This window comes from Saccopteryx bilineata, chromosome 6 (assembly GCF_036850765.1).
Source record: "Saccopteryx bilineata isolate mSacBil1 chromosome 6, mSacBil1_pri_phased_curated, whole genome shotgun sequence".
In the NCBI taxonomy this organism is placed as follows: Eukaryota; Metazoa; Chordata; class Mammalia; order Chiroptera; family Emballonuridae; genus Saccopteryx; species Saccopteryx bilineata.
In genome coordinates, this window is record NC_089495.1 from 79156019 (window position 1) to 79181804 (window position 25786).

The window sequence follows — 25786 nt, forward strand, 5'->3', positions numbered from 1 at the left end:
TGGGAGTCCCACATACTGAAAACAAAGGTATGATCGAGCAAAAAATTAACTAAATATATAATCAACCCTGAAGGAAATAAGACGGAGAAACACTCTGCCTTCCTCACTAACCTGAGCAAAGGCTGCTTTCACTTGGAACTGAGAGTGGGGGGGGGGCTAAGGGTGTGGAGGAGGCTAGGCTGTGGCACGGATGTTAGTTCAAGCCGAGGAAAGAGTTTGCCTGTGGCAAATCAGCCCGTGCGGGCATTATGAGCAACAGCTGCCAGCGGTGGGCGGGGAACGCACCAAAGCAAACTTCCCTATGCCCGAGCTTCTCTGGGCAAGTGGGGCTCAGCCATTCAAGCTAACAATCAAGTGTCAGGGGAGGGGCACGCATGCAGCTTGCAGTCCTTTCTGGAGCAGATCTGCAGAAATTAGCTTAACTCACAATCTGCCCACCTCCCAACTGACCTACGTGGCTCTAACTGACAAGGTCTCTCAGTTCAGCGATCTAAGACAAGAGGCATGATATTTTTTAGTGCCTCTTGCTAAAGGGGTGGGGGCAACTTCTGATTGGCAGAGCTTTCATACTCAGGAATACACCCTAAAAAGAGGGACTTGGCAGATGTTAAGACCTCCTGTACTGCAGGCAGCGACTAGGGCAGGGGTCCCCAAATTTTTTACACAGGGGGCCAGTTCACTGTCCCTCAGACCGTTGGAGGGCCAGACTATAAAAAAAAACTATGAACAAATCCCTATGCACACTGCACATATCTTATTTTAAAGTAAAAAAACAAAACGGGAACAAATATAATATTTAAAATAAAGAACAAGCAAATTTAAATCAACAAACTGACCAGTATTTCAATGGGAACTATGCTCTTCTCACTGACCACCAATGAAAGAGGTGCCCCTTTCGGAAGTGCGGCAGGGGCTGGATAAATGGCCTCAGGGGGCTGCATGTGACCCGCGGGCCGTAGTTTGGGGACCCCTGGACTAGGGCATCTTCTTCCCAGCCAAAACAGGTTACAAAGTGCAGAAAGCCTGGGGAGAGTAGTCCCACAGAGTGCTAGGTGTGCTGAACAGGCCTGGAGGCTCATAGAAAGTCACCTTGAGAGCAATTGGCTCCCAGCCCCACCTGATTACGCTGGTGGCTCTGACTGACAGTGCCTTACACAGAGCCTTGCATTGAATGGGGATAGAGTGGGGATTTGCCAGCTCTTTGAGCCTCTAACTCCCCAGACAGAGGTGGCAGCAGCCTCATAGCTGGATCATCAGGCTGCTAATTCAGGAAGGAGAGACTAGGAGAGAGGCTCCAGGAAAACAGACTCTCTCATTGTTGGAGCCTGCAAATGCTAACAAGCCTTGACTACCAACGAGACTGAAGCCTAATAGATGACATCGCCATAGAGTCTCATCAACTGCAAATCTCTACCTAAGCGTGCCACAGGGACACAGCCTGGGGTACAGAGTCACTGACCAGAAAGAGGGAGAAGAAAGAAAAAGGAAGAAGTTAACCTCTCAAAATCAAGAAAAATCCACAGACTTTATAATTTGTTTTACTATTTTGTTTGTTTGTTTCTTTCATCATCTGGCCTTTATTTTTATTATTTCTTTTTTCTCCACCTTGGTCCTTTTATTCTCTGTCCATCTTATTCCTTTCTCTTCTTGAACTACACTACCCAAAAATGTTACATTTCCCAATTTCTTTTCTTCTTCCTTACTCTCCATGAGGGTTACATTCCAAAACCCTTAACTCTCTCTCTCTCTTTTTGTTTTTTTCTTTTTTATTCTTTTCCTTTTCCCCTTTTTCTTTTTTCTCCCTCTCTATTAGTTTCTTCACTTCTCCTTTTACTTTTCCTCTCATTCAATCCTCAATCACGAACAAATTATTTTATTTGGACACAAGTGTTTTTCTTTGTGGCATTTTGGGTGCTTTTCACTTTGTTTTTTAACTCATTAGCATTCCTCCCAACCCAGGCTCTCCATTCTCTTTAGTTTTTGCTCCACTTAATACAATAGTATTTTTTTTCTTTTTTCCTGTTTCCCTCTTATCCCTCTCATTATATCTCTTAGTTGACCATCACTTAAAAGCAAATCATTTTATACTTGACCCAAATTTTTTCCTTTTTTGCATTTTGTGGGTCCCTACCTCCTTTTTTCCCCTTGAACACTTCCCCCTAACTCAGGCCCTCTGTTATAGGCAGTTTTTGTTCCATTTAGCATAATATAATTCACAGTTAATCATGATATTTTTCTAAGGAGTAAGGGAGAGGAGGGGAAGAGAAGAAAAAAAAAGGGGGAGAATAATAAATTATTATTATTGTTTTTTTATTATTTTTTCCCAAATTTTTTTCCTTTTTTTTACTTTTTATTTTTTATTAATTCTCACTAGTGCTATCAACAAGACCACCCTCAGATGCCATTAAAAAAAAGGAAATCAAATATCATGGATACAAAAAATAGAGAAGTAGCATAGATAGATGTGGAAAAATCTATGGAGAAAAAATTTAATATATTGGAAACCTTGGAGCTAAATGACAGAGAATTTAAAATAGAAATCCAAAAATACTCAGAGATATACAAGAAAACACAGAAAGGCAATTTTCTGAGCTAGGGAGCTCAGAAAACAACTCAACGAACACAAAGAATATATTACCAAGGAAATTGAAACTGTAAAAACAAATCAAACAGGGATGAAAAACTCAATTCATGAACTAAAAAACAAGGTAACAAGCTTAGCTAATAGAACAGGACAGATAGAAGGTAGGATTAGTGACATAGAAGATAAGCAACTTCAGGCACAAAAAAGAGAAGAAAGAGACGCAAAAAATAAAAAAAAATGAGAAAGCCCTACAGGAATTGTATGACTCCATCAAAAAGAATAACATAAGAATAATAGGTATATCAGAGGGAGAAGAGAGAGAAAATGGAATGGAGAATATATTCAAGCAAATAATAGACGAGAACTTCCCAAACCTGTGGAAAAAACTAAAGCCTCAAATTCAAGAAGCAAACAGAACACTGAGTTTTCTGAAACACAACAAACCTACTCCAAGGCACATTATAATGAAATTGGCACAAACCAACAACAAAGAAAAAATTATCAAGGCAGCCAGGGAAAAGAAGAATACAACATATAAAGGAAGGCTATTAGATTATCATCAGATTTCTCAGCAGAAACTCTACAAGCTAGAAGAGAGTGGACCCCAATATTTAAAGCCCTGAAAGAGTGGAACTTTCAGCCAAGACTACTATACCCATCAAAGCTATCCTTCAAATATGAAGGAGAAATAAAAACATTCACAAATACAGAAAAGATGAGGGAATTTATCATCAGAAAACCTCCATTCCAGGAAATACTAAAGGGGGTTTTCCAACCAGGAAATACTAAAGGGGGTTTTCCAAAGAACAAAACAAAACAAAACCACAAGTAAAAGCTCCACCAAAAACACAATAAAACCAAATTTAAACTGTGACAACAAAAACAAAAAAAAGGAGAGAAGATGGAGATTAACAGTAGCAAAGGACAATGGAGTGCAGAAACACTCATAAAATAGGGTACTATAGTGAATATGGTAGGTACCCTTTTCATTACTTAATGGTAAACACACTTGAAAAAACCACCACAGAAGCACATGACTTAAAAAAGGTAGCAACAGAGCAAAGAAGTATGGAATACAAACAAACAAAAACAAATAATAGAAAAACAAAAGAGAAGAATCAAACAAGATACAAAACTAACAGAAAGCAATTTATAAAATGGCAATAGGGAACCCACAAGTGTCAGTAATCACACTAAATGTAAATGGATTAAACTCAGCAATAAAAAGACACAGAGTAGCAGAATAGATTAAAAAAAATCCAACTCTATGCTGCCTACAAGAAACACATCTAAGCAACAAGGATAAAATCAAATTCAAAGTGAAAGGCTGGAAAACAATATTCCAAACAAATAACATTTTAAAAAAAGCAAGTGCAGCAATACTCATATCTAGTAATGCTGACTACAAGATAGCAAACATACTCAGAGACAAAAATGATCATTTCATAATGACTAAGGGGACACTGAATCAAGAAGACATAACAATCCTTAATATATATGCACCAAACCAAGGAGCACCAAAATATATAAGACAGCTACTTATTGACCTAAAAATAAAAACTGACAAAAATACAATCATACTTGGAGACCTCAATATACTGCTGTTGGCTCTAGAGCGATAATCCAAACAGAAAATCATTAAAGATATATTGGCCTCAAATGAAACACTGGAGCACCTGGGTATGATAGACATCTACAGGACACTTCATCCCAAAGCGACAGAGTATATATTTTTCTCTAGTGTACATGGAACATTCTCAAGAATTGACCATATGTTGGGCCACAAAAACAACATCAGCAAATTCAGAAAAATCAAAGGTGTACCAAGCATATTTTCGGATCATAAAGCCTTGAAACTAGAATTCAACTACAAAAACGAGGGGGAAAAACACACAAAAATGTGGAAACTAAACAACATACTTTTAAAAAATGAATGGGTCAAAGAAGAAATAAGTGCAGAGATCAAAAGATATATACAGACTAATGAAAATGACAATATAATATATCAGAATCTATGGGATGCAGCAAAAGCAGTGATAAGAGGGAAGTTCATATCACTTCAGGCATATATGAACAAACAAGAGAGAGCCCAAGTGAACCACTTAACTTCCCACCTTAAGGAACTAGAAAAAGAAGAACAAAAAAACCCCAAAACCAGCCGAAGAAAGGAGATAATAAAAATCAGAGCAGAAATAAATGAAATAGGGAACAGAAAAACTATAGAAAAAATTAATAGAACAAGGAGCTGGTTCTTTGAAAAGATCAACAAAATTGACAAACCCTTGGCAAGACTTACCAAGGAAAATAGAGAAAGAACTCATATAAACAAAATCCAAAATGAAAGAGGAGAGATCACCACAGACACAGTAGATATACAAAGAATTATTGTAGAATACTATGAAAAACTTTATGCCACTAAATTCAACAACCTAGAAGAAATAGACAAATTCCTAGAACAATACAACCTTCCTAGACTGAGTCAAGAAGAAGCAGAAAGCCTAAACAGACCTATTAGTAGAGAAGAAATAGAAAAAACCATTAAAAACCTCCCCAAAAATAAAAGTCCAGGCCCTGACGGCTATACCAGCGAATTTTATCAAACATTCAAAGAAGACTTGGTTCCTATTCTACTCAAAGTCTTCCAAAAAATTGAAGAAGAAGCAATACTTCCAAACACATTTTATGAGGCCAACATAACCCTCATACCAAAACCAGGCAAGGATGGCACAAAAAAAGAAAACTACAGACCAATATCTCTAATGAATATAGATGCTAAAATACTAAACAAAATACTAGAAAATCGAATACAACAACATTTAAAAAAAAAATACATCATGATCAAGTGGGATTCATCCCAGAATCTCAAGGATAGTTCAACATACATAAAACGGTTAACGTAATACACCATATCAAGAAAACAAAGAACAAAAACCACATGATCTTATCAATAGATGCAGAAAAGGCTTTTGATAAAATACAACACAATTTTATGTTTAAGACTCTCAACAAAATGGGTATAGAAGGAAAATATCTCAACATGATAAAGGCCATATATGATAAACCATCAGCTAACATCATATTAAATGGCACTAAACTGAAGGCTTTCCCCCTTAAATCAGAAACAAGACAGGGTTGTCCACTCTCTCCACTCTTATTTAATGTGGTACTAGAGGTTCTAGCCAGAGTAATCAGACAAGACAAAGAAATAAAAGGCATCCATATCGGAAAAGAAGAAGTAAAGGTATCACTTTTTGCAGATGATATGATCCTATACATGGAAAACCCCAAAGAATCCACAAAAAGACTACTAGAAACAATAAGCCAATACAGTAAGGTCGCAGGATACAAAATTAACATAGAAAAGTCAATAGCCTTTCTATATGCCAGCAATGAAACATTTGAGAACGAACTCAAAAGAACAATCCCCTTCACGATTGCAACAAAAAAAATAAAATACTTAGGAATAAACATAACAAAGAATGTAAAGGACTTATATAATGAAAACTATAAACCATTGTTAAGGGAAATCGAAAAAGATATAATGAGATGGAAGAATAAGAATATACCTTGTTCTTGGTTAGGAAGAATAAATATAATCGAGATGGCCATAGTACCCAAAGCAATATACAAATTTAATGCAATTCCCATCAAAATTTCAATGACATTTTTTAAAGAAATGGAGCAAAAAATCATCAGATTTATATGGAACTATAAAAACCCCGAATAGCCAAAGCAATCCTAAAGAAAAAGAATGAAGCTGGGGGCATTACAATACCTGACTTCAAACTATATTATAGGGCCACGACAATCAAAACAGCATAATATTGGCAGAAAAATAGACACTCAGACCAATGGAACAGAATAGAAAACCCAGAAATAAAACCACATATATGTAGTCAAATAATTTTTGATAAAGGGGCCAATAACACACAATGGAGAAAAGAAAGCCTCTTCAATAAATGGTGCTGGGAAAACTGGAAAGCTACATGCAAAAAAATGAAACTGGACTACAGTCTGTCCCCCTGTACTAAAATTAACTCAAAATGGATCAAAGATCTAAACATAAGACCTGAAACAATAAAGTACATAGAAGAACACATAGGTACTATACTCATGGACCTGGGTTTTAAAGAGCATTTTATGAATTTGACTCCAAAGGCAAGAGAAGTGAAGGCAAAAATGAATGAATGGGACTACATCAGACTAAGAAGTTTTTGCTCAGCAAGAGAAACTGATAACAAAATAAACAGACAGCCAACTAAATGGGAAATGATATTTTCAAACAACAGCTCAGATAAGGACCTAATATCCAAAATATACAAAGAACTCATAAAACTCAACAACAAACAAACAAACAATCCAATAAAAAAAAATGGGAAGAGGACATGAGCAGACACTTCTCCCAGGAAGAAGTACAAATAGCTAACAGATATATGAAAAGATGCTCATCTTCATTAGTTATTAGAGAAATGTAAATCAAAACTGCAATGAGATACCACCTCACACCTGTTAGATTGGCTATTATTAACAAGACAGGTAATAGCAAATGTTGGAGAGGCTGTGGAGAAAAAGGAACCCTCATACACTGTTGGTGGGAATGTAAAGTAGTACAACCATTATGGAAGAACGTATGGTGGCTTCTCAAAAAACTGAAAATAGAATTACCTTATGATCCAGCAATCCCTCTACTAGGTATATACCCCCAAAACTCAGAAACATTGATACGTAAAGACACATGCAGCCCCATGTTCATTGCAGCATTTTTACAGTGGCCAGGACATGGAAACAACCAAAAAGCCCGTCAATAGATGACTGGATAAAGAAGATGTGGCACATATACACTATGGAATACTACTCAGCCATAAGAAATGATGACATCGGATCATTTACAGCAAAATGATGGGATCTTGATAACATTATACGAAGTGAAATAAGTAAATCAGAAAAAACCAGGAACTGCATTATTCCATACGTAGGTGAGACATAAAAGTGAAACTAAGACACATTGATAAGAGTGTGGTGGTTACGGGGGAAGGGGGAGAGGGAGAGGGAAAGGGGGAGGGGGAGGGACACAAAGAAAACTAGATAGAAGGTGACAGAGGACAATCTGACTTTGGGTGATGTGTATGCAACATAAGTGAATGACAAGATAACCTGAAGTTGTTATCTTTGAATATATGTATCCTGATTTATTCATGTCGCCCCATTAAAAATAAAATTATAAAATTAAAAAAAAAATAAAAAAACACTCAACAAAATGGGTATAGAAGGAAAATATCTCAACATGATAAAGGCCATATATTATAAACCATCAGCCAACATCATATTAAATGGCATAAAACTGAGGACTTTCCCCCCGTAAATCAGGAATAAGACAGGGTTGTCCTCACTTTCCACTCTTATTTAACATGGTGCTCGAATTCTGGCCAGAGCAATCGGACAAGAGAAAGAAATAAAAGGCATTCATATCGGAAAAGAAGAAGTAAAGGTATCACTTTATGCAGACGGTATGATCCTATACATTGAAAACCCTAAAGACTCTTCAAAAAGATTACTAGAAACAATAAACCAATGCAGTAAGGTCGCATGATACAAAATTAATATACAAATGTCCATAGCCTTTTATATGCCAACAATGAAATATTAGAAAATGAACTCAAAAAAATATTCCCCTTCATGATTGCAACAAAAAAAATAAAATACCTAGGAATAAACATAACAAAGAATGTAAAGGACCTATATAACAAAAACTACAAAGCATTTTTAAGGGAAATCGAAAGAGATACAATGAGATGAAAAAAGATTCCTTGTTCTTGGATAGAAAGAATAAATATAATCAAAATGGCCATATTACCCAAAGCAATTTATAAATTTAATGCAATTCCCATCAAAATTCCGATGACATTTTTTAAAGAAATGGAACAAAAAGTCATCAGATTTATATAGATCTATAAAAAATCCCAAATAGCCAAAACAATCCTAAGGAAAAAGAATGAAGCTGGGGGCATTACAATACCTGACTTCAAACTATATTATAGGGCCACGACAATCAAAACAGCATGGTATTGGCAGAAAAATAGACACTCATATCAATGGAACAGAATAGAAAGTCCAGAAATAAAACCACATATATATGGTCAAATAATTTTTGAATAATGGGCCAACAACATACAATGGAGAAAAGAAAGCCTGTTCAACAAATGGTGCTGGAAAAACTGGAAAGCCACATGCAAAAGAATGGAACTCGACTATAGCTTGTACCCTTGTACTTAAATTAATTCAAAATGGATCAAAGACCTCAATATAAGAACTGAAACAATAAAGTACATAGAAGAAGGCATAGGTACTAAACTCATGGACCTGGGCTTTAAAGAGCATTTTATGAATTTGACTCCAAAGGCAAGAGAAGTGAAGGCAAAAATGAATGAATGGGACTACATCAGACTAAGAAGTTTTTGCTCAGCAAGAGAAACTGATAACAAAATAAACAGACAGCCAACTAAATGGGAAATGATATTTTCAAGCAACAGCTCAGATAAGGACCTAATATCCAAAATATACAAAGAACTCATAAAACTCAACAACAAACAAACAAACAATCCAATAAAAAAATGGAAAGAGGACATGAGCAGACACTTCTCCCAGGAAGAAATACAAATGGCCAACAGATATATGAAAAGATGCTCATCTTCATTAGTTATTAGAGAAATGCAAATCAAAACTACAATAAGATACGACCTCACACCTGTTAGATTAGCTATTATCAACAAGACAGGTAATAGCAAATGTTGGAGAGGCTGTGGAGAAAAAGGAACCCTCATACACTGTTGGTGGGAATGTAAAGTAGTACAACCATTATGGAAGAACGTATGGTGGCTCCTCAAAAAACTGAAAATAGAATTACCTTATGATCCAGCAATCCCTCTACTGAGTATATACCCCCAAAACTCAGAAACATTGATACGTAAAGACACATGTAGTCCCATGTTCATTGCAGCATTTTCACAGTGGCCAGGACATGGAAACAACCAAAAAGCCCTTCAATAGGAGACTGGATAAAGAAGATGTGGCACATATACACTATGGAATATTATTCAGTCATAAGAAATGATGACATGGGATCATTTACAACAAAATGGTGGGATCTTGATAACATTATACATAGTGAAATAATAAATCAGAAAAAAACCAAGAACTACATGATTCCATACATTGGTGGGACATAAAAATGAGACTAAGAGACATGGACAAGAGTGTGGTGGTTGGGGGGGGGGAGGGAAGGAGGGAGAGGGGAAGGGGGAGGGGGAGAGGCACAAAGAAAACTAGATAGAAGGTGACGGAGGACAATCTGACTTTGGGTAATGGGTATGCAACATAATTGATCGACAAGATAACCTGGACATGCTTTCTTTGAATATCTGTACCCTGATTTATTGATGTCATCCCATTAATATTAATAAAAATTTATTTATAAAAATATATATATATGTATAGCAAGAAACAATTTTATCTCTCTCACCAGGAATTTCCAAGGCTTTTAGGAATTCTGACCCAGAAACTGGGTCAAAGACCAAAATTATATATTTATTAGTATAAGTCACCATATTACAGGTCATACAACCTTAGAAGAGGGAAATATAGATTCAGATGCAGAGACACACAAGGGGGATACCATGTGATGACACGCAGAGATTAGAGCGATGCAGCTGCAGATTAAGAAAAACCCAGGATTGACAGCCACCCCAGAAGTTAGGGAGGGGCGGAAAAGGATTCTCCTGAGAGTCTCAGAGGAACTGCACCCTGCCCAAACTTTAATTTTGAACTTTGGTTCTCTAGAACTGTGAGATAATATATTTCTACTATTTTATGCCACCCAGTGTATGGTACTTTATTATGGCAGCGCTAGCAAACTAGTACAGATGCTCCAAGTATTATTTTTTGCTCTCATTTTTATATTCCTTTCACCCCAACACCAATGTCAATCCCTTTGGATCTAGAATCTCAGTACTTCCCAAACTGAAAATTAGCTAACATGGTAATTAGCATACAAGGGATAGAAGACAATCTAAATATTACTATACTCTCTATCTTGCCAGGTAATATAGTTCCTTTTTAACCATATCTTTTGGTGAGATGATTTAGGCATGTGTTTTCTTTCTTTCTTTCTTTCTTTCTTTCTTTCTTTCTTTCTTTCTTTCTTTCTTTCTTTTTCTTTCCTTTTTTTTTTTTTTTGAGTTTTTAGAGAGAGGAGGGGGGGGAAAGTTGGAAGTATCAATTCGTAGAAGTTGCTTTCTGTAGGTGCCTTGACTGGGCAAACCAAGGGTTTTGAACTGGTGACCACAGTGTTGCAGGTTGACGCTTTATCCATTGCAACACCGCAGTTCAACCATGTGTTTTCTAATCTAAAGAAACAATTCTGATGTCCAGAGTCTTAGGCTGGTGGGAGAAAGGGCAGTGCCAGAGGAAGTTGGGAGGACAGTGTCTCAGAGCTGACAAAATCACTGCTGGTCCCTGTCCCTCTAGCAATGTTCTTTTACGTTTACATGAGTCATTTATTTCCTGACCCTCATTATGGTTAAGTGCTAGGATATGGGCTGTAATTCCAGTGAATTACAGCACAACGGGGCCTGCGTTATCATTTTCTCTACACTTCTTGCCCCAACACCATCTTCAATACACAGAGAGACAGCATTTCCACCTGCTGGGCCTCACTCTTCCTTCATTTCCTGAACTCTAGCCACTCTCACTTCTAGTCTATGGTAGTTGTTGCTAGGCATGGCCACAGTTCTTATTTTTTCCAGAAAAAATATTTTTTAGAAAAATGGTGCTGTTTTAAATTTTTACTTTGAGGCATTTAACAGTTTAACACTTACAACATGATGCCATTTAATTGTGTTATTGTCAAGATAATTATAGGATTTATTAAATTATTCCTTCTTAGTACACTCTGGCAGTGTAAGCTAGTGAGTTAACTTACAGCTAAACAGTACAGAAATCTACAAAGTTTAAGCATAAATTCGTATATGATTCATATATTTCTTCAACCCAATTATCATAACTCTTGGTTCTCTGCATGGCCTCGTCCATTCTATATCCTTTATGAAAAAGTGATGCCCAAGCCACATCCCTTTTTCGCCACTCCACCCTTACCCCATGATAGCACCAGGCTTGACCAAAGGTATCCAAAGGAAAAGCCAGGTAGAAAGACTCTCATCCTTGGAAAAGGGAGAAATAGGAAGAGAGACCGTGGCCTGTTCTTCCTCATACAGCACACACTGTGGTCTACTGAAACCCCTGGGTGGCATGTCAAGCCCTAGAGATGAGTTGGAAGTGCTCAATGATCATAGCCCCATGATTAGGGCCATCAGCGCCTTTGACCCTGCATTTAAGTTCACCAAACAATTTGTGGTTATAATCTGATTTCCAGTGTCCATAGTGCTGTGACCCAGGTAATCCTCTATTAATTTCTCCCACCTTCCATTTATGTCACTAGAATATTGCTGCATAAGATATTTCCTACTCCCAGTAATTCTGGTGCTAATCTGAAGTATCAGGCAATTTCTCAATCACAAAATATGTTAAGGGATTTAATAAATATAAAAATAATATTGTTTAAAACATACTCCAAAAGTATAGGCAGATCAATTGCACATGGACAATGAGAATTCCTGGCTTAATGTCAATATTTAAAGGCTGTTCACTTCCCTCATCTTTTTTCTTTTCCTTGTAGAGAAAGGAGGAGCCTGGAGATGTGCTTGCCTTTGTAGCTTCCGGATTGTGTGACTAGGAACAAATGTATTAAAGTTTGTTCCCAGCTTCTTTTTCTCACTAACGGGAATTCTTAGTCTAGCACCCCTCACCTCTCCCATTCCTCTGACAGCCGAGGAGGACTCTTGTCTTTGCTAGGTTCGTTTCTGGGCTTGATGATGCAGAATTGAGCAGTGGTAGAAAATAGAACACACAAGAGATGGGTAAGAAGTATTTTTATGGAAAAAGGACAAGATTTACTTAAGAGAGAAAAAAGAGGGAAAATTAAGGGGGAAGAAAGTTCAGAACATGAGAACTTTGTCTTTTTTTGAGAAGTTTTATTATTTAAAGGTCAAGGAGACAGAATAAGAACTGAAAGGGTAGTTCTCTTCTATGTGGAAGACACTGAAAATGGTGGAGGTGAGAGACAGAGTTTGTAAAAAGTAGTATTTTGTCTTGGATTAAATGTATGCTTTCATATCCTTGGTGCTTTTTGAAAGAAATGATAGCAATGAGTTTATTTGCATAAGTTTGTTTGTTGGACTGTTGCTTGGAGTGCCGACCTGCTCTGAGATTGAGCTTCTTAGGATGCCAGTGCTATATAAATTAGAATTAGTGGAATAAGTCTGTGGTTTCTTCATTGAATAGCCTTTCTCCTTCCCTCACGCTTTGGATCTTCCCTCCTGATTTGGTCAGATTATGACCTTCCAGGGAATTTTTGGCCTGAATACACCTTAGTGTCTTAGCCTGGGTTTTTCCAAAGCAGATCCTGAGGCAAAGATTTGAGTTTAGGTAGATATTTGTGAATGTGAAATAGGTAGAATAAAATGTTCTCCACTGAGAACATTTTGCTCCACTGAGTCAAGCCCTATGAGAACACATTGTTCCACCAATTAAAGCCTTGCCAGAACTATTGCAGTTATCAGTGGGTAGTTATAAAACTAACCTGACCCCTTTTAAGTTTGCTTTACAGATCTAAAGCCAAGCCACAAATCACAGAGACAAACTCAATACTTGGTTGGGAAAGTCCCTTCCTGCATCACATAATAAGTGCTGCACAATCCCAGAATGCTTTGCTTTACTTATGTATACTGAACATCAGAGTTCGTATACTTGGACATCTTATTTTGTTCTCAAAATAAGAAGCCTGCTAACCTACTCCTTTGGTTAACCCCAGCAACTACCGTGTCACCAAGCCATAAAAAACCCTAAGCCCACATTCAGCACACAGAACCTGGGACCCTATCTCAGTGTTCTTGCCTTCTGCAGAACCTCTCAATAAGTTTGCATTTGCTTTTATCAATGTCCTTCATCTAAAGTCTTATACATCAGGAGACAAGAGCCCAAATTCATCCTCACATTAGAGTGAGAGCTAGGGGTAGCTTCTCCCAGAGGGAAGTGCTGACAGAGGCCACTGTTCAGATTTTTCTAAAATCTTAAATTTTAAAATAACACCTCTCTTGAATTCTCCAAATCCTTTATTTAAAAAAATTTGTAATATATAACATATTAAGTATATGTGTGTGTACCCTGATTTTTTGCCCCCCCCAACACTACCTAGAATATTTAAGATCATCACCCTTCCCTACACTCTGGCTTTATTTCCCTTTACTGAGTGATGGTCCAACCTTTTCAAGGAACTTAACCCTAGTCCATGATGCCCTTGCTCTCTTCACTTTTGTTCTGACATCTGCCCTGTTTGACCACAACACTATTTTTCTGCCCATATTTTCAGGCAGTTTATTGTTCCTGGAGAAAGCTGACATAATATTTCCTGTATGAACTGACGTTTAGCCAACTAAAATTGGATCCTCATGCTTCAAATTCCCCTATATCATGACTTAATTCTTAGTTATGTGTTAGAAATTTCCTGAGAAATTTCTAGAATTGTGCTTGAAGCAGTAAAAAAGCAAGTATACCTTGCCTTCATATATGGCCTGACATGCCCTATCTTTTGATTTAAATATCCTCTTTCCCTATTCATTTTATGTTAAAAACCTTTAAAAAGTCCATGCGTATGACATAAATACATGTTGATCACTCACATAGTGAAATGGACTCTGAAAGAACATATGGGCCCTTGTATTTTAATTCCAAGTTGCTTTGGTAAACCTGGAACTGATAAAAACTGAAATACAAAATGATTATATTGAATATTTTCAAGAAATTAATTTTAAATATTTTTTTTTTCACTCAAAATGTGCTCTTAAAAGTCTTAAGGGACAATAACGGAAACAGAGAGGGCAAAGTCACACCACCTCCAGTTCCTCAGATTCTCCTGCTCCGAGTGTGCTCGGGGGAGCTTGCCGTCTGTCCTGCCCACGCCCATCAGACAGATGGACTCTGGCTAGGAAACGAAGGGCAGCACTGAATCAGCACTTGTGTGTGGCTTGGCACACTTTTTTACCAAAACCTGCCTGCTTGGTATTAAAAGAGCAGTGTTTATTTATCTATCTATTTATTTATTTTGCTACAATACCACTTTGTAGACCTGGCAGCCATAGACAGCACCTGGAAACTTACCTCATTTTCCCTAAGCTCCCAGCCTCCACAGCTCTCCTAAATGTTTCTTAAAGAGTGAAAAACATTGAGTAATTCTCCCAGAGCTTTATAAAAATCACTTAAATACCATTTTACAAAAAGATGAGCTGGGAGAACGGAGGGTTGGTATGCTGACTAGAAAAGACAATTCTGGTTTTCTGTTTTCTTTTTTATATACCTACGTACTTGGGAAGAAGAGAGTAAAAATCATTAGTTAATATCAAAAGTAAGAAACAGAACTGGTGGGGGAGAACAGAAAATTTGAAAAAGAACTAATTATGCATTCTAGAATAAAATGTCTTATCAGTAAAATTGAAACCTCATAAAAAGGACTTAAGTAGCATTTGGATTATAGGGCAATTTGTAAACTGGGGGATATTATAGGTAATCAGTCAGAAATAATTTCTTTCAAGAACAGGAAACTAGTAGGTGTCTCTGTCCCTTTACAATGCTTTTCCTAGTGTCACATGACCTTCTTAATACCTAATCTAGGCATTTCAGTAGGATATTTGTCATGAGACCACACATGAAGAAATCTAAGTCTGTTTAAGCCATTTTGCAATGTCAAATACGTATTGTAAGTGTACACAATTTTACTTACTTTTTTTTTTTTTACTTTTAAAGATTTTGTTATATTTTCTTCAGGTATCAGTTGAATATTGGTTTTATTGTTTGTGATGGGTGTGCAAAATAACAGTTATCAGTTATTTACCATTAAGTTTTACCCAGCCCTCTGTGAAGTTCCATCAGTCATCTAATTCTTCAACAAATCTACTAGTATATTAATTTCCTTTTTTAGCATATGAGAAAACTGAGTCTTAGGCTAAATTTCCCAAGATACCTAGCCAGCCAGTGTTGGAATTTGAACCAACACAGCCTATCTGTGGAGTCCACACTCTCAACAATGATGTTATCCTGCCTCCATAGACATAGAAACAGAACTAAAGAAAAGAGTTTGGATTCAGTATGGAACTGTCAAGTTTTATCTACATGAAACTGAGCAACTGATCTACTTAATTTTTTCTCCAACTGAATGGTTGGCATTTTTTATTCAACTATTTGCTTTTTGCAAACCTACTGGCTCCTACACATAGAACAATCTCTCTCTCCCTCTCTCTTGTTTCTGCTTCTTTTTAAAAATATTTTAGAATATTCACACCCTTAATGTTTTCATTATCTTCAAAATGTCTTGACATAATGTTAGTCCTAAAAAAACTCATAAACTATAAAAACTGTAAAGTTTAAACCAATATCTAACTTGAGCTATAACTTATAGCTGTAGGAAGAAATGCATTTTTCAGTCTCCTCGCTTTACAAATAAACAACTGTTATTCTCACCCACTTGTATTAGTCAACAGAGTTGATGATATGTTGCTGAGCGAGCAAAATCTGAGAAAACTTTTAGCTCTAAATCATCAATGAAGATCCCTGACTGCTATTGAATTTCCCTAGTGCAGGTGGATCTACCTTCAGGTTAATTTTAAGTTTTAACCATGTGCTGACTCGCCAAAATGGTCTACAGTTTACATGCCTTTTGTGTCTACATAAATGCTTCCACAATAGAGTCATCAGCATCCTGAAATTCCTACAAGCCTGGTGCAAAAAAAATTTATGACTTATATAACCTCTGAGGTAAAAAAATTTTTGGAAAAATTGAAAATTCAGCCAAATGGTAACTTACAGTTTCCCATTTCACCTAAAGCTTGCCTTTCTTTGGAAAAAAATGGTTTGCATACCTTTTATCTTATCCCGTCAACTAAGGCTTAGCTATATAGCACAAAATCTATTTTGTACTTATTAGAAAAGATGGTAGTCAACAGTTCAATATGTACTGCCTAAATAAATTAACATTCAGAGACCCTGATGTTTGACTAATATAATGTGGTAGATATATTTTTACTGTTGTTATAATCACTAAAGTTTGGATTACGTTTTAGTAGAAGTATTACACAGTAGTATCTGGCAACATGCTTTTAAAATAATGTGATTTAAATTTGTTTTTGGTCTTTAATAATGACACTTTAAGACTCATGCTTTAATTTTTCTACAAATTTAAAGTAATAATCTCCTGAATACTTGCTATTTTTGGCTGATAGAATATTTCCCAATTATCAGTAAAATATTTTCCCATGTAATTTTATCATCTTTGTCACATATAACCCTATGCTTAGAAAAAGTAATTAGCGCTTAATGAAAACAATTGGCTCATTAAGAAAAGAGAAATTCCCTCTAAGGGAATTTTAGAGGGAGTTTTAGAAAACATGGAAGGATTTTTAAGTCTATCAAATTTATGCCTTTGCCTTAGTTTAGATTTCCTGTGTAGGCTTTGGCCAGTTGGCTCAGAGATAGAGCGTTGGTCTGGTGTGCGGATGTCCTGGGTTCGATTCCTGGTCAGGGCACACAGGAGAAGCAACCATCTGCTTCTATAACCCTCCCACTCTCCCTTCTCCCTCTATCTCTTTCCTCCTTTCCTGCAGCCATGGCTTAGTTGGAAGAAGTTGGCCACAGGCACTGAAGATGACTCCATGTCTTTGCCTCAGGCACTAAAATAGCTGAGTTGCCAAGCAATGGAGCAATGGCCCAGATGGGCAGAGTATCACTCCATAGGAGCACATGCAGGAGTGTGTCTCTTGCTCTCCCCACTTCTCACTTAATAAAAAATTTTAAAATAATGATAAGAAAGAAAGAAAGAAAGAAAAGAAAGAAAGAAAAAGATTTCATGTGCGATACATTTTTTGTAATAAGGCATCTTTCTGCTACACAGAGGGTAAAAAGTAGGATGGGTGGGAAAAAGAGCATGCAAAAAGAATAATTTACATACAAAATGTAGAGAAATTTAATAACAGAAGGGACCATTAATTAAATGTATTTATTTAAAATACATCTGGGAGGATATGCCAGATATCCAATAGGTAACTGAAATTATAATCTAACAAATATTTCTCCTTATGATCAAACATTTGATATGTATAAAATAGATTTTCTATAAAACTGAGAAATCAACATGTCATATTTACTGAAATAAACAAAACACAGGAAATATGAGTGATACAGAAAGGTATTACAAATAAAATCCCACATACAAAATGAATAAAAACATTAATACCGAATTGTTTTCCCTCAAGTTAATGTGTTGAATCCCAACCCCTAGTATCTCAGAATGTAACTATATATATTTGGATAGCTATCATCTTTAGTGGGATAGTAATGGTTGGATGGGGTCAGTTAGGGTGGTACTAATCCAATAGTACTGGTGTCCTTATACAAAGAAAAATTTTAAAGACAGAAGCCAGACCGTGTGAAACACAGGGAAAACATGACCTACAAATCAAGATGAGAGGCCTCAGAAGTAACCAACCCTGCTAACACCTTTTCTTAGACTTCTTGTTTCTAGAATTATGGGAAAATATAATTCTGTTATAGAAACCACACAGCCGGTGGTGCTTTATTATGGTATCCCTACCAAACAAATACAGATACCATAGAAAGAATAAATTATTTTAATACAAGAAAGTCATTTTTTTGTCAGTCACAATAATGACATTGGGACTGTGTGTGTGTGTGTGTCTTTCTGTGACTATAAAATAGTGATTGGATTTCTAGGTTCTCAGTGTTAAAATTGATTAGCATACTTTAACAGTATTTAAAAATTAATTTTATATGTGCACTAAAAATGCTGATTTTTAAATAAGTTTATATTTCATGTAACAGTGAAATTTTGACATGTAATAGTAAACATTTTAAACCGTATAATTTAGGAAAAGTAAACTTCAATACTACTTTAAAATAATGTTGTCCTTTTTTTTTTCCAATGTAATGGTCAAACATTGTATTCAATGTTGCATTTAAACAATTTAAACCTCAAAAACTAAACTTAAACTTGCATATGGTACAAATTCTAGGAAGTTAATTGATTACCTCCAGCAGATCTTGAAAAATTTCTGCACAAATCTTGTTCTTCAAAATACCTCTTCTTTTCTGATTAATTTTTAGCTCTTCCATAAAAAAGTATTTATAAAACATTAATGGGAAATTTAACTTCAGTTTCCAGAGAGAGATTTCTGGCATTAGATCTTATATTTGCAACAATACAGTGATCTCTTTCTCAATAGTTGTACTTATTTCCCAGTAGACCTCACCATTGTTATTGATGCTTATCTGAAGAAGCAAATTCCTCCTTAAGTAATTCTTGTTCCAATATTACTCTAATACTACTACCTTCTCAGGTTACAACCTGTTCTTGTATATTTGTACCCCAAAGTAAAATCTGCAGTTGACTATCTTCAAAAGTATTTAATGACCAAGCATCTTTTAATCTGTTGAACCCAAAAGCAAAAAAAAAAAAAAAAAAAAAAAAAAAAAAGGGTATTAGAGGTCTCAAAACTCTAAGTAGGAAAGCCACCCAGGATTTTACATGTTACACCTTAAAAAATAATTTCATAAGATCCTCCAGGAATTTGTATTGTTTCTATTAAAATATATGTAATTTGACTTTGTTTGAGAAACCATGGTATACTATTAGATATTTAAATATCTCATTTTCATTTACTCTTAAATTATATTATACATTTTAAAATCTCCAATATGTAACAGGTTTTATATATTTTTCTCATTTTAATGATATAGGGATTGTCTGCTGACCTTAATTTTGTGGATGTAGAAAAAGGAAACTATCATTTCAAGATCTACAAGAAAGGCTTTCATAGGCTTAACCTGTGGATATTTGCATAAGCAACACGACAGATAACCAATGTTTTCTACATATAGAAAACAGTTATCTAGAGATTTGTGGTTTTAGATATATTTTAAGAATTCCATCAAAATGAACATTATTACTTTTGAGTGAGATGAAACTTGAACACAGGCATAAAATTACATAACTGAAACAACCAAATAAATATTTTTTAAAAAATAAATCTGGCCCTGAACAGTTTGCTCAGTGGATATAGCATGGGCCCAGCATGTAGACATCCCAGGCAAGAAGCAACTGTCTGCTTCTTCCCCTTCTTTCCTTCTTCCTTTCTCACTGCCAGTGACTCATTTGGTTTGTGCATCGGCCCTGGGTGCTGAGAATAGCTCAGTTGATCCCAGAGAGTCAGACTCAGGCACTGAGGATAGCACAGTTGATTCGAACATTGGCCCCAAATGGGTTTCTCAGGTGGATTCAACTCAGGGTGCATGTGAGAGTTTGTCTCACTACCTCCCTTCCTCTCACATTAAAAAATAATAATTAAATCTGTTACAGTATTGGAAATAAGGGAATAATACTACTATGATCTGAATGTTTGCTTCTGCCTCAAATAATATATATTGAAATCTTAAAATCGCAACCCCCAAGATGATGCTATTAGGAGGCAAGGCCTTATGGAACCACCATAATTGTGATTAGTTCTCTTATGAAAGAGACACAGAAAGCTAGCCCATCCTTTCTACCATGTGAGGACATAGTGAGTGGTGGTCCACAACCTGCAAGAGGGCATTCAAAGGAACCTAGCCATCCTGTCACCCTAACCTTGGAATTTCAGCTTCCGGAACTGAGAAATGAGTTGCATTTCTGTTGTTCAGAAGTCAGCAAGTCTACCCATTTTGTTATAGCAGTCCAAACAAACTAAGACAAACACTAACTACATATGTATCAGTTATCATTGCCACAATAATATGTAACAGCAAATAACCCCAAACCTTGGTGATACAAAAAACTGTTAGGTGTTCTCCCCTGATCTTGGCTGGGCTTACTCATTTCTTTGGGGATCTACTGGCCATTGGCTTATCCAGGCTGATCTCAACTCAGGGGTTTGGTTTGGGGCTTATACTCTGATCCATGTTTTTATCTTCTGCTGGCAGGCTAGCTAGAGCATGTTGTCATGATGACCAGGGGTCCCCAAACTACGGCCTGCGGGCTGCATGCGGCTCCCTGAGGCCATTTATCCGGCCCCCGCCACACCTCCGGAGGGGGCACCTCTTTCATTGGTGGTCAGTAAGAGGAGCACATTGACCATCTCATTAGCCAAAAGCAGGCCCATAGTTTCCATTGAAATACTGGTCAGTTTGTTGATTTAAATTTACTTGTTCTTTATTTTTAAATATTGTATTTGTTCCTGTTTTGTTTTTTTACTTTAAAATAGGATATGCCCAGTGTGCATAGGGATTTGTTCATATTTTTTTTTATAGTCCTGCCCTCCAACAGTCTGAGGGACAGTGAACTGGCCCCGAGTAAAAAGTTTGGGGACCCCTGATGATGACAGTAGAAGCCAAGAGGAGATGCAGAAACAGAAGGACTTTTCAGCCTAGGTTCAGAGCTGGCCCATTTTTATTTCTGCCTCACTCTGTTGCCCCAAATAGCTGGCCTGGCCTGGCCCTGAGTCTGAAGGTAACGGCACTGAAAAGTCACATTTTAAATTTACATAGCAACATATGGTAGTGCAGGAAGATTGAGTATCTGGTACTGTTTCTCTATCTAGCAATATAGGAAACAACTTTCTAGAATTTTCTGAAAGTATGCCAGGTTGAATAATTTCTTGGGATTTTATCTACACCTGAACTGGGAACTTGAAACCATGTAAACATAGAATTTCTTTAAAATGGTACAAACATGGTTATAAGACCCCAGTTGGTTGACTCAGTGGTAGAGCATCTGCCCAACATGCAGATGTCCTGGGTTCAATTCCCAGTCAGAGCACACAGGAGAAGCAACCATCTGCTTCTACACTCTTCTCCTTCTCACATCTCTCTCTTTTCCTTCTGCAGCCATGGCTCGATTGGAGCAAGTTGGCCTCAGGTGCTGAGGATGGCCCCATGGCCTCTGCCTCAGTTGCTAAAAAATGTCTCCATTGATGAGCAATGGAACAATATACCCAGATGGAAAGAGCATCGCCCCCTAGTGGGCTTGCTATGTGGATCCCTGTCAGGGCACATGCGGGAGTCTATCTCGGCTTTCTTTCCTCTTACTAAAAAAAAAAAGCATGGTTATAAAGGAGAACATGTTGCAGAAACAATCAGTTGCCTCCTCATAGTCATTCTTTCCTTTGTCCTTAGAAGCAAAACCGTACCAATTTTTCTAGCAAAAGAATTATATCAATTAAATAAATTCCCACCAAGAAATATTCTAGTCAATCTTTTGAAAACTAAAGACATAGAAAAGTATCTTGAAAAAATCAAGAGAGAGGAGACATATCTTTAGGGGGAAAATAATTAGAAATTTAACAGATTTTGCATGGAACCCATGGAGACCAGAAAGAAGGGGCACAATTTTCTTTAAACAATGAAAAGAAAAGAGCTATGACTCAGAATCTTATATCCCCCCCCCAAAAAAAAGTAACTTCTCAGGAATTAAGGGGAAATAATATTGGTTCTTTTTCTTCTTGCAGTTCTAGAGATCTCTATTAGTCCTTTAAAAATGACAAGCACCTTATAATTTTTAAATTCTCTAAGTTACAAATTAATTCATTGCTAAAGAAAGCCAGAATCCTTGAAGTGTGACATATTAAGTTCAGGGGGAAAAGACATTCAACAGAGAAAGACAGTGAGGAAATTCCCAGGCCCGGCCTTTGCTCTAGAAGAGTGTGAGGAAAAGTAAAGTTTATGTGCATTGAATTATTGATACTATTTCCTTATCATTCTTTTAACATTTGTGGACTCTGTAGTAATACATCTTCTTTCATAATAGTTTCTTTCTTCTCTCTTCTTTTGGTTGTAGTCTAGTTGTTATTACAGTTTCCTCTTTAAAACTTTCTTCTCATATTAGCATACCAGAATTTTGTGAAATTCTGTAGTAAAATCCCTCTTTAACATACTTTAGCATTTTGGGCTCAGAACTCTCTTTCAGTTAATACTGAGAACTCAACTGACCTGTTGAGGATCTGGGCCTCTGAAAGGACTCGGCCCAGAACGGTTGAGGCCATCAAACCCAGCCAAGGGCAAGGCTTACAATCCATCACTCTCTCTCTGAACAAAAATGTGACTCCTGCTCATGCCTTACCTCTTCCTACAGCTACAAATACAAGGTTAGACTCTTAGGTATTTGATCAAGACAGGAGAGGGGATGGAGTCCTCTCACACCCAAATATTGAACTGGCGGGGGGGGGGGGATCTGGCTGAGGTTCTTCTATATCTTATGTCATAGACTAATTCTTGATTATGCCAGGGGTGAGTAGAGCTTCCTTAATCAAATACTGCAAGAGGTCAACTCTGACCTGAAACATTTCTGGTGCTGACCCAGAATGCCATGGATGATGAGAGGGTAAACACTGCTACTTCTCAGGGTCCCTTCAACAACTTAAATGGGCTTCTGTACACATTTTTTAACATTTTCTAGAAAAGCTTAATTCTTCTGTGAATAAATTAGACTGTGGAATAGAAATATATATAAATCTTCTTAATTCATTTCAAAAACCAGGACTCTCCTTGGTTTTCTCTTTCATCATCTCTCTCCCCTGAATCCAGCAACTCACTTAGCAAATTCCAACCTTTTATTCTCATCAATTCCCTTCTCATTACCTATGTCATGTTCCCTAAGAAACCTTTCAGATCTCCAGGATAGGTTTTTATTTTTATTTTTTGTTCATATAATATTCTTATTTTATACTTGGTACCCCTTCAATTGGTGATTAAATGTTATTCTGAGGCCTAGCCCTTTCTGACATAATGAATGTTAGTTTAGTAAATGAATGTGCAAGTGCATGAAGTAAATTAGTTAATATCCTCTTAGTCCCAGGACCACACAGCTTCAAATGTATCTAATATATCAAAAAACTAGATCAATATATAAGCAAGTTTGATTTCAGGGAAAATGATAATAGTAACCAAAACAAAACAAAATACCAAAACAATAATACGTTTGAAATATGGACATATTCTAAAAAGATTATCTTGAATTTATTAGCAAGTGCTAGGAGTTGGATTCTGGAGCTTGAGGTTCAACCAGCCTCTTTGGGGCCCAAGATACACTTCGTCTTCTGTCTGTTACTTTGAGTCACTTAAGCTCCTTCAGGAAAGTGTTAACCTAACCCTAGACAAAACCCTTCATAGAAAGAGACTCAAATATATTTTTCAAACAGTCTTTTTACTTGATAATCAAAAAGTTATTTTTATGTCTAATCTAAACCCTATTCACCATTACACCTGTCATTTTATCAGATAATAAAGCATATGGTGACTTGGCAGCCAGAGTTAAAAATTTTTAAACTGTCACTACATGGCTCATCTGAACATTCACAGCCACCATCAGTGAAAAGTGATGCAAGAAGGTTGACTTTGGAAGAGATTTTATTCTTGGAGCAATCACCCATCCAAGTTTTCAAATTATCAAAGTGCCACAAGGGATACAATCAGAACCTGTTACTCCAGACAAAGGTTGCTTTATTTCCTAAGCTTGGGGGCAAATCTTTAAGCTCATAGTAAAGAATCTATGGGTTCACCTCCCACTCACTGTAGAACACTGCCGTGAAGTCCCTGTGCCCAGAGCTGGTCTTGAGGGTTCCAAATCCACTCTGAGTCTAATGAAGTGCACAGTGTCCCAGTGGCTGGGTCTGTTTGGCTGAGCCCTGCTGAGGCTGGTGGGGGCCTAGGAGTCTAGAGGGAGAGTCCAGAGAATGAGTTGGGGTTTTGGGAGCCCTGAGTGAGAGGGAAGCAGAGTTTCCTGCCTGTTTACTTGCCCACCATTACGAGACTTTAATAAACGGAATGGCCCACCACTTTCTGGCTCCATAGTTCTTTTACCATCTGCCTGAATCCAATGTGAACCTACATGGCCATGGCAGTGGTCACTGGCCTTACAACAGCAGTCTGTATTTCATGATCTGGAGAATTATTAAAGAGGTATGATATAAATATGTAGTATACGAAAAATAACTAAATAATAAAAGCCACACTTTAGAGATTTATATGTGAAATGTCATTATTTTCAAGAGAGAGCAAGCAAATTCAGCAAAAATGTTCTAAGAAGAAATACTTTAATCTTATACTCAAAATTATGGAACATGACTTTTCTTCCCTGTTACAAATAAGATAATGGACTCAGACATTAGAAAAATGAATGAATATACTCTCTAGAAGGTCTTTGTTAACAAACATGAAACTAAAACTGACTCCACAGAGAACAAGTTTCTCAAAGTAACTGGTCATTTGAATCAAATCAGGCTGCTGTTTTATTAAACAATAACATTCTAGGATTTCCTTCAATAGAAAATAGTTGTGGGGCAGCTGTGTTAGGCTTGCTCTGGGTTTACCAGCTGTAAGCACTTTGGTTGATTAGTGTGTGAGCACGTGGCAAAGGCAATGTGTGCATAGCCTATATAAGGCTATGGATGCATCTTTTGGGTGGCAATTCTCCCAGATCGCTCTCCCACCACCATGAGGTGCGGTTTTCCTTGCTCCCTTGCCTTCATTTGCAAATAGCAGATTTCCTTTGTTCGTCAGCTCTTTCCTTTTTGTTGTTTATTTGCTCACCTGTTTTTGTGAACCTCACATAAACGGGTATGGCCCAATGCTTTCTGGCTCTGCAGTTTCTCTACTGTCTGCCTGAATTCAATGTGAACCTGCCTGGCCTCAGCCACCAGTATTACATCTGGTGTAGTGGGCAGGGTTCAGAGCAGATGAGTATAGAGCCGTCAACACCCTTGAAGGATGGGGTAGAGGAGTGGTCACTCTTCTCCAGCATTTGGCTCCCCATGCCTGTTCTTTTGGGGGCCATAGGCTGGATGTTTTATTCAGCCCTATGAGAGGAAACCAAGAGCTCTGTGCAAGAGGCGGCCCAAGGTCTAAAGTTCCAGGACGACCTGGAGACTGAGCGGCAACAATGGCATGAGCTGGAACGGTCACTGGAGGAAGAGCTGCATATCTGAGAACTGCAAGTCAGACTGCAGGCTGAGAACCAGCAACAGTGTGAACTACAGTAAGCTCCGGAGAGGGAGGCTA